The sequence below is a fragment of the Phyllobates terribilis genome, unplaced genomic scaffold, assembly GCF_046119375.1.
Source record: "Phyllobates terribilis strain yellow unplaced genomic scaffold, ASM4611937v1 Scaffold_11__3_contigs__length_659146591, whole genome shotgun sequence".
In the NCBI taxonomy this organism is placed as follows: domain Eukaryota; kingdom Metazoa; phylum Chordata; class Amphibia; order Anura; family Dendrobatidae; genus Phyllobates; species Phyllobates terribilis.
In genome coordinates, this window is record NW_027362771.1 from 480799507 (window position 1) to 480808967 (window position 9461).

A 9461-nucleotide genomic window follows, 5' to 3' on the forward strand; every position below is an offset into this window, starting at 1 on the left:
AGACTGCCGGAGCAGTGAGCAAAAGGGTCAGAGCGGAGCAAGGCTGCCGGAGCAGTGAGCAAAAGCGTCAGAGCGGAGCAAGTTTGCCGGAGCAGCGAGCAAAATGGTCAGAGCGGAGCAAGGCTGCCGGAGCAGCGAGCAAGGCAGAGTAGGCTAGAACCGCCGGAGCGGTGAGCAAGGCAGAGCAGGGGGGACAGGGCTCTGTTCACACGGAACAGACAGGAAGGGAAAGGCAGAGCCAGATACCCACAGGGTACTTGCAGAGAAGTAGCGAGTGGACCACAAACTCACAAACGGGAGTACAGAGACAACAAGCAGGAGTTAGGTACGAGTTCAGACTCTGCAGAAAAAGGAAAGGAACGGACATACAGAAAAAACAGGTAAAAGATAGGAGAGAGTTCAGACTGGAACTGAGTGTACGGAGGAGACCGACACTGCAGCGGGATACAGGAGCAGGTCTGGGAATACGGCCCCCAGAGAGGCGGAACGAACAGGCAAGGAGCGTGTTCAGACAGGACAGACAAGATACAGGAGCGGGTCTAGGTAATCGGCCCCTAGAAGGCGGGAGGAACAGGCTAGGAGCGTGTTCAGACAGGACAGACAAGATACAGGAGCGGGTCTAGGTAATCGGCCCCTAGAAGGCGGGAGGAACAGGCTAGGAGCGTGTTCAGACAGGCCTGGAAATACAGCCTCCAGGATAGGCAGACAAGAGAACACAGAACGGGACCTGGCACCTTCAGAGTGAAAGCACACACTGAATGAAACACAATGCTCAGGCAGGGAATGATTGGGGCAGCTGGGTTAAATACCAGGTGACAGACAGCAATAGGCTGAGGACGCACAAGGGGTGTGACCCACAGCAGGTACAAAAAGCAGGAAGTGATCGGGCGCCGCCCTTAAGCAGCAGAAACAGACACAAACAGACAGCATGGAGGGAAGCCAGAGAGACATTCTGGACTGGAGATCAAGTGCGCGCTCTTGCACAGTGGGAGATGGACCACTATGCAAGGACGCCGCCAGGTATGTTACATTATCCTTCTAAAGAACAAAAAGAATTGGTGGAAAATGTGCATAAACCAATGATTAAATAAACCACACTGAGAACAGAAAATGTGCACAGAGGTATAAAGGTGTAAGAAAATAATTGCATAGATATAGCTCATAGACAGTAAAATGTAGTAACAAAGGCAAACTTGGAAATGTGAATATCACATGTAAATAATTAGAGTTCATAAGGACCAATACTAAAAAAAAAGTTAATAAACTTTATTAGTCATAGCATGATAAAAATAGTAATTAATTTTAATAGTAAGTATAGGTATGACTACATAAAAAAGGGACCATGCCTAGGTGCAACAAATAAAATTTGTGTATATATATATATATATATATATATATATATATATATATATATATATATATAGATATATATAGCTATATATGTACACATACAGTACAGACCAAAAGTTTGGACACACCTTCTCATTTAAAGATTTTTCTGTATTTTCATGACTATGAAAATTGTACATTCACACTGAAGGCATCAGAACTATGAATTAACACATGTGGAATTATATACTTAACAAAAAAGTGTGAAACAACTGAAAATATGTCTTATATTCTAGGTTCTTCAAAGTAGCCACCTTTTGCTTTGATGACTGCTTTGCACACTCTTGGCATTCTCTTGATGAGCTTCAAGGGGTAGTCACCGGAAATGGTTTTCACTTCACAGGTGTGCCCTGTCAGGTTTAATAAGTGAGATTTCTTGCCTTAAAAATGGGGTTGGGACCATCAGTTGTGTTGTGCAGAAGTCAGGTGGATACACAGCTGATAGTCCTACTGAATAGACTGTTAGATTCTTTTTTATTGCCATAATACAAATTCTAAGTAAAGAAAAACAAGTGGCCATCATTACTTTAAGAAATGAAGGTCAGTCAGTCCGAAAAATAGGGCAAACTTTGAAAGTGTCCCCAAGTGCAGTTGCAAAAACCATCAAGCGCTACAAAGAAACTGGCTCACATCAGGACCGACCCAGGAAAGGAAGACCAAGAGTCTCTGTTTCTGAGGATAAGTTTATCTGAGTCACCAGCCTCAGAAATCGCAGGTTAACAGCAGCTCAGATTAGAGACCAGGTCAATGCCACACAGAGTTCTAGCAGCAGACACATCTCTTCAACAACTGTTAAGAGGAGACTTTGTGCAGCAGGCCTTCATGGTAAAATAGCTGCTAGGAAACTACTGCTAAGGACAGGCAACAAGCAGAAGAGACTTGTTTGGGCTAAAGAACACAAGGAATGGACATTAGACCAGTGGAAATCTGTGCTTTGGTCTGATGAGTCCAAATTTGAGATCTTTGGTTCCAACCACTGTGTCTTTGTGCGACGCAGAAAAGGTGAACGGATGGACTCTACATGCCTGGTTCCCACCGTGAAGCATGGAGGAGGAGATGTGATGGTGTAGGGGTGCTTTGCTGGTGACATTGTTTGGGATTTATTCAAAATTGAAGGCATACTGAACCAGCATGGCTACCACAGCATCTTGCAGCGGCATGCTATTCCATCCAGATTGCGTTTAGTTGGACCATCATTTATTTTTCAACAGGACAATGACCACAAACACACCTCCTGGCTGTGTAAGGGCTATTTGACCAAGAAGGAGAGTGATGGGGTGCTACGCCAGATGACCTGGCCTCCACAGTCACCAGACTTGAAACCAATCGAGATCGTTTGGGGTGAGCTGGACCGCAGAGTGAAGGCAAAAGGGCCAACAAGTGCTAAGCATCTCTGGGAACTCCTTCAAGATTGTTGGAAGACCATTTCCGGTGACTACCTCTTGAAGCTCATCAAGAGAATGCCAAGAGTGTGCAAAGCAGTCATCAAAGCAAAAGGTGGCTACTTTGAAGAAGCTAGAATATAAGACATATTTTCAGTTGTTTCACACTTTTTTGTTAAGTATATAATTCCACATGTGTTAATTCATAGTTTTGATGCCTTCAGTGTGAATGTACAATTTTCATAGTCATGAAAATACAGAAAAATCTTTAAATGAGGTGTGTCCAAACTTTTGGTCTGTACTGTACTTCCATGATGTAATGAGATGTATGTGATATAGGGAACTTGGTGCTTGTGGAGAAATAATAATCCTTCTTCTGCTTAGCATAGTGGTAATTCAAGTGACAAGTTGTATATCTTATGCTGAGATGCCATCAATCTATTTATTAAACTATAATGAAGGATCATCAGTGATGTCTGTTTCAAGACCTAGGCTGGCCCTATGGTACTTAGCATGCGTCAATTGTCAATGCTGACATATGCTCAATATGAGCTCCCTTGTCATAGTGCAATATTATTTTTATTGCACAGTGACAGTGCGCTTCCACGCCAACTCTAATTAGAAGTGATGAATCAGTAACAGAGCGCACAGTCCATGTGCATTGTAAGGAGAGAACGAGTGACCACAGACCAGCCCCGCCCCCAAAACTGACGTCTTCCCTGCTTATCACTTCTAATTAGAGCCGGCAAGGGGGTGTACTGTCACTGTGCACTGGTAAGAATATTGCACAGTTAGAAGGGAGCTCGTACTGAGCATACATTGGAATTCACAACCGTTGAATGCTCAGTACAGCAGGGACTAGCCCAGCCCCTGAAATGGACGCCACTAATGACACTTCGTTTCAAGGAGGGGAAAGAGGCTGTGGCAGTGACAGCAGCCTCTGCCCCCTGATGTACTGTTTGAGTATCCAAGCATACACTGTGGATTCTCAAGCAAAGAGTCAACAAAACGGAAACAGGTAAAAAATAATAATAATAATAATAATAAAGAAGTTAGATTAGAGATGGAAGGATAGGGACTTTTTAATTTAACAATATTAGTAAAACTATTATATTATTAAAATAAATATAGAGACATTTAGGATGAAAAATAAATATTCGTTTTGGACCTCACCTTTAATATATTTGAGGATGGTATAGAGTTGTTTTATCATCATGCAGCCAATCAAAGTCTACTAGTAATCTGGAATTCTGCAGAAACCCAATTTACTATTTACTAGGAGCTGTTAGCTGTTATTGAGGAAACTCCATTTAATAAACGCTTTGTACCAGCAACCATTATGCACTTACTCTTTACAAACAGGAACCTTTTATTATTCCACAGGAAGCTCCTGTGCGTAGAAATAGTGTGAGGAAGAGTCAGTAATCACATTCATGGCAAATCTGAAAAGCTACAGGGAATTCTTTATTATTACTACTATTTAGTTCTCAGTTTAGTGTAAATATAAATATATAAAGTATCTCTTCCAAGATTGATTGATACATGTGTTTCTTGTGTGACATTTCACAACTCACTTTTTAATTACAATATACTATTAAATCTTGTGAAATGTTTATCAATACAATCATTTAATAGTGAACAAAAACTCCATTCAGGGTTGTGCATTTTCTGCTTAATACTAATATAAACGGTTAAATGGGTTTTCCACTTTTAGAAAATTGGACCCTAAAAAAATTGGAAAATTCTAAAATAAAGTCAGATAGTACTCAGCTTCCCTGGGTCTAGCGCTGTTTCTCCATCGCTGCTTCTGTCTCTTTTTTTAGGCTGCAGCTGTGACGTTACGTTGACAGCTCATATCACCATTGCAGCCAATCACTGAGATCTACATCTAGCACCGTCCACATCATAGAGCCACTGAGCTCAGTCATTGGTCTCTCCAAGCTCTCAGTAGGTTGCAAATTACAGAGCCCATGAGGGATGTTACGCACATGCCCGGACTGACTGGCGTGAGCATGATTAGTGATCCCACTGTACCATGAACCGAGGAGTGCCTGGAGGGGCGTAACTAAGTATCAACTCGGTCTGACCAAGGTCACACGGCGGCTCAGTCGACTCCGTGAACCAGGGAGGAACCGAGCAGAGGGACCAGGTGCTACTCCAGGTCAGACCCCGGTCACAGCTGTTGACCCACACTGGGGAATGAAGGAACAGGCAGGTTAGGCTGGCATACAGACAGGTGGATACTGGCAGGCACAGCTGGTATGCAGACAGGTGGGTATTGGCAGGCACGGCTGGTATGCAGACAGGCGGGTACTGGCAGGTAGGAACGCAGGCAGGATAGGGACCAGTACAGACTGGGACACAGGAATGGAGCCGCAGGTGCGGTAGACAAGCAGAGCAGAGCAAAACCCGCAGATGCGGTAGACAAGCAGAGCAGAGGAAAACCCGCAGATGTGGTAGACAAGCAGAGCAGAGCAAAACCCGCAGGTGCGGTAGACAAGTAGAGCAGAGCAAAACCCACAGATGCGGTAGACAAGCAGAGCAGAGCAAAACCCGCAGATGCAGTAGACAAGCAGAGCAGAGCAAAACCCGCAGATGCGGTAGACAAGCAGAGCAGAGCAAAACCCGCAGATGCGGTAGACAAGCAGAGCAGAGCAAAACCCGCAGATGCGGTAGACAAGCAGAGCAGAGCAAAACCCGCAGATGCGGTAGACAAGCAGAGCAGAGCAAAACCCGCAGATGCGGTAGACAAGCAGAGCAGAGCAAAACCGCAGGTGCGGTGGACAAGCAGAGCAGAGCAAAACCGCAGGTGCGGTAGACAAGCAGAGCAGAGCAAAACCCGCAGGTGCGGTAAACAAGCAGAGCAGAGCAAAACCCGCAGAAGCGGTAGACAAGCAGAGCAGAGCAAAACCCGCAGATGCGGTAGACAGGACAGGGCTCTGTTCACATGGAACAGACTGGAAAACACAAGAAGATAGATGGAACACAGGAGTTAGATACAGAGGCAGGGAAACAGAATGAGCAGAACCAGATACACACAAGGTACTTGCAATGAAGTAGCGAGTGGACACAAAACTCACAAACAGAAGTACAGAGACAACGAGTTGGAGTTAGGTGCAGGTTCAGATACTGCAGGAAAAGGGAAAGGTACAGACATAGAGACAAACAGGTAACAGACTAGGACACTGTTCAGACAAGATCTGAACCAGGAACAAGATACAGGAACGAGCCTGGGAACTCAGCCCCCAGGGTGTCGGAAACTGACTAGAAGTCACAGGTACAGGTAACAGGCCTGGGTATACAGCCCCCAGGGTGGCAGAAACAGACTAGATACAGGACAGGACCTGGCAACTCAGTTGCAAGAAACACTCAGATGGAAAGTGTTGCTCAGGAACCTCCTACTGGGTGGAGGGGGTTTAAGTATCCAGTGACTCACAGCAATAGGCTGGGGACGCATTAGGACTGTGCACACTATAGCTTTAAGAATCAGGAAGTAACAGTGCCGCCGCCCTAAGCCAGCAGACAAGAGACATACAAACAGCAGGTACTGGAGCAAAATGTGCAGCCTGGCCTGAGATTGCGATCTTGCATGGTGGGAGGTGGTAAGCCATGCAAGCACGCCGCCAGGGATGTTACAGATAACCTGGTGAGATTACAAGATAGAAGTCACATAATGGCCAGAAATGGTGTTATTCCTCATGTACACAGGCCAGTTTAGTATGAAAAGTTACTTGAAAGCATAGATCAAAAAATAAAAGATAAAAAAATGGGAGTTCTTCTATAAGGCTATGTTCACATATGTGCCAGGTTTTAGCAGTCCCATCAGGTCTGGCATCTGGCATTTGCCCAGCACTATTTCTGGTTATAAAATGACAAAAACCCCAGTAACTGTGATATGATGTCATTTCTCATGGACAAGCTGTGAGTCGGGATGGTCAAAGAGTCAGAGTTCAAAAGCCAGGAGGGTACATAATAAACAAAAGCAAGAGACAAAGGCGTAGTCAGGTAATGGTCTGAGGTCAAAATACTGGGAGAATAGCGTATCAGAGCAAAGGGGTTAAACAGACGGAGGGTCAGAACGAGATCCAAGGTCAGTCAGCAAAAGATCATCAAACAAAACACTAGGCACAGAGAGACAAAATACACTTAGCTGAAGCTTTATCTGGCAGAAGTCTGGGACTGACAGCCCAGCCAAGTAGTCGGGCAATCACCTGGGACAGGGAACACCTGCACACAGCTCAGCACTTCCTAGTCTCAGATTGGACGGCCGAGCTTTCAATCAAAACACCGACAGCTCAGCATGACCCTGCACCAGACTGGATGACAGAGCTGTCAAAGTACTGACAGCTTCACAACGCCCTTTCACCAGATCAGATGGCTGAGCCGTCAGTAACTGCGTCCCAGACACACTGAGGGTTGGAATCGTGACATATAAGTGGTGTCTGACAGTTTTTGACATATGTTGTATGACAGGTCCAGCACATCGTCATAATTTTTGCTATGGAAGGAAGTGACAATGCAGATGTTAGCAGAGCCAGGACAAAGGTTATGCAAGTCTAAGAGCCAGCTAAAGTTAGGAGCTATTAAAGATCAAGTCATCATTAGTGACTGAGGATTGAATGATGTACATTTAAAAAAATATTTAACGCAAGTACCTTGCACCCATGGATGGACTAGCCTGACCTTAGACATCAGAGCTCACCTTAGTAATCACAGCAATGTAATTAAAACACCCACTTAGTCACAGCAGGCCAACATAAACTTGCTAGTTGTAAAAGTGTCAGACCAATGAACTGTATGGGTCTGCAGAACCTTGAGGTGCTTGTGAAAAAAACACCAAAAAACACTTCAAAATGGGAGCAATAATTACTGTTTCCTCTCCAAAGGAGACGGCAAGGTGGTGGTGCGCTGCTCAGTTGAGGTATAAACTGCAATAATCACCTGTTCAGAGACGAAAAACGATTTGTGATCTGTCATTTGTGAACTTCAATAAAGGTAACATTATTTGCTGAATATTGCACTTTATACCTCAACTGGGCAGCACACCGCCACCTTGCCATGTCCTACATAGATTGTTAATTCGTTCATTCCCTGAGAGTCTGGTGCTGTGTCCCACCTCTATAGTGAAGCTAATTTACCATTCACAACATTCTACTTTGCCTCCTGAGCACCACTAAAATCACACCTTTCTCTTCAAAGGGAAGGAACATTCATGCACATTGGAACATTATGGTCATAGCAACTTGGGTTCCCAGCATATAACTGAACAATCAGCTCCACATTTAGGGACAGTTCTCTACAGGGAGCCCTGGTAATATTAAGGTGTTCTGATATTTCACGTCTCGGACTGGCCACTTGTTTGGTCTCAGTGTAACACGGGTACTCTAGATGCAGCGACAAAGAAACACAGAGCAGCCAATACAGGGTTAATAAACAGGGGAAGTTTATAATAACAGGGTAAATCTCCACGCAGGGAGTATCAGGGGAAAATATGGGGGAAAACAAGGAAAGTAGCAGGTAAAAGTCTTTAACTGACAGTTCACAGTTTAACTAGATATAGCAGAGTTGAACCGGTTGTAAACAAAAGTTTTTACACTTAGCTGACTCTTTTCCTCCAGAAGGCAGTTGCCAGCTGAGGCCATTGTTGATTTCTTCAGGCTTCCCCGCCCAAACAATGCTCCGTCTTCTGGCGGCAGCGGGCGGTCTCCGGTTTTACCCGCTGAGCCCCTAGTCCATAACACGGCACCTCACGTGCCCGGCTCCACCGACCCTGCGTCTCTTCTCTAGTCGGCTTGACTCCTCCGGTCCACTGCACTCGGCTCTTGCTCCCAGTCCTGGAGCCAGGAGCCTGGACCCTCTCACACTGCTCTGCTGAGCAGGACCCAGTTCCGCTTTCCCACGCAAATGTCCTCGTCTCTTCCTCTCTCTACCCACGTCACCAGTCTCTCGGTCACCTGACCTCCCAGCTCTCACTCTGGATACGCCCCCAGCTTCCCAGTCACCTGACTCCTGTGCTCGCAGTCTGTCTTCCCCCTGCAACCAAAAGGCACGGCCCGGCAGTTCCGGATCCCTTGCTCTGAAAGTACTTACACCCCGATCTTCCCCCTTACATCAGCCTCAGATAGTTCAGTCTCACTTCTAACCCTGGCAATGGTGGGAAGCCATGAGACTGCTATAGGGCCCATGAGCTGGGGAATGGGGCCATTTGGCATCCTCCCACTTCTCCTGACATTCACTGTATATGTACGACAGAAGTCTGGAAGATTTGTATGGAGCATGATCACGTGCTGAACACGCTCAATACCTGGCAGGTGCCAGCTGTTTTAGGCAGACAGCATCCATGATAACTGCTGTGATCAGATATACTGTAGCCTGTATTGCAGCAATTGAACTGTAGATGTCATAGCGACTACAGCATTTAAGTTGTTAGACAGGAGGGACCTTCTATTACCCCCTTTGGGCCTCAAATGAAATTGCTGAAACCAGATGGGTTATTTAATGGCAGCTGGGCGCCCATGGAGGAGTCCAATTGAGACTTTTTCCCCCAGATTTCTATGTATGCCCCTGCATAGCCCATCAGCACTTACACTGATGACTCATCCCTAAAGGACCTCCAGCAACAGAAGTGTGACCACTACTAACGTGCCTTGCACTCCCAGTATTTGACAATATTGTACTAGGTAGTAGTAC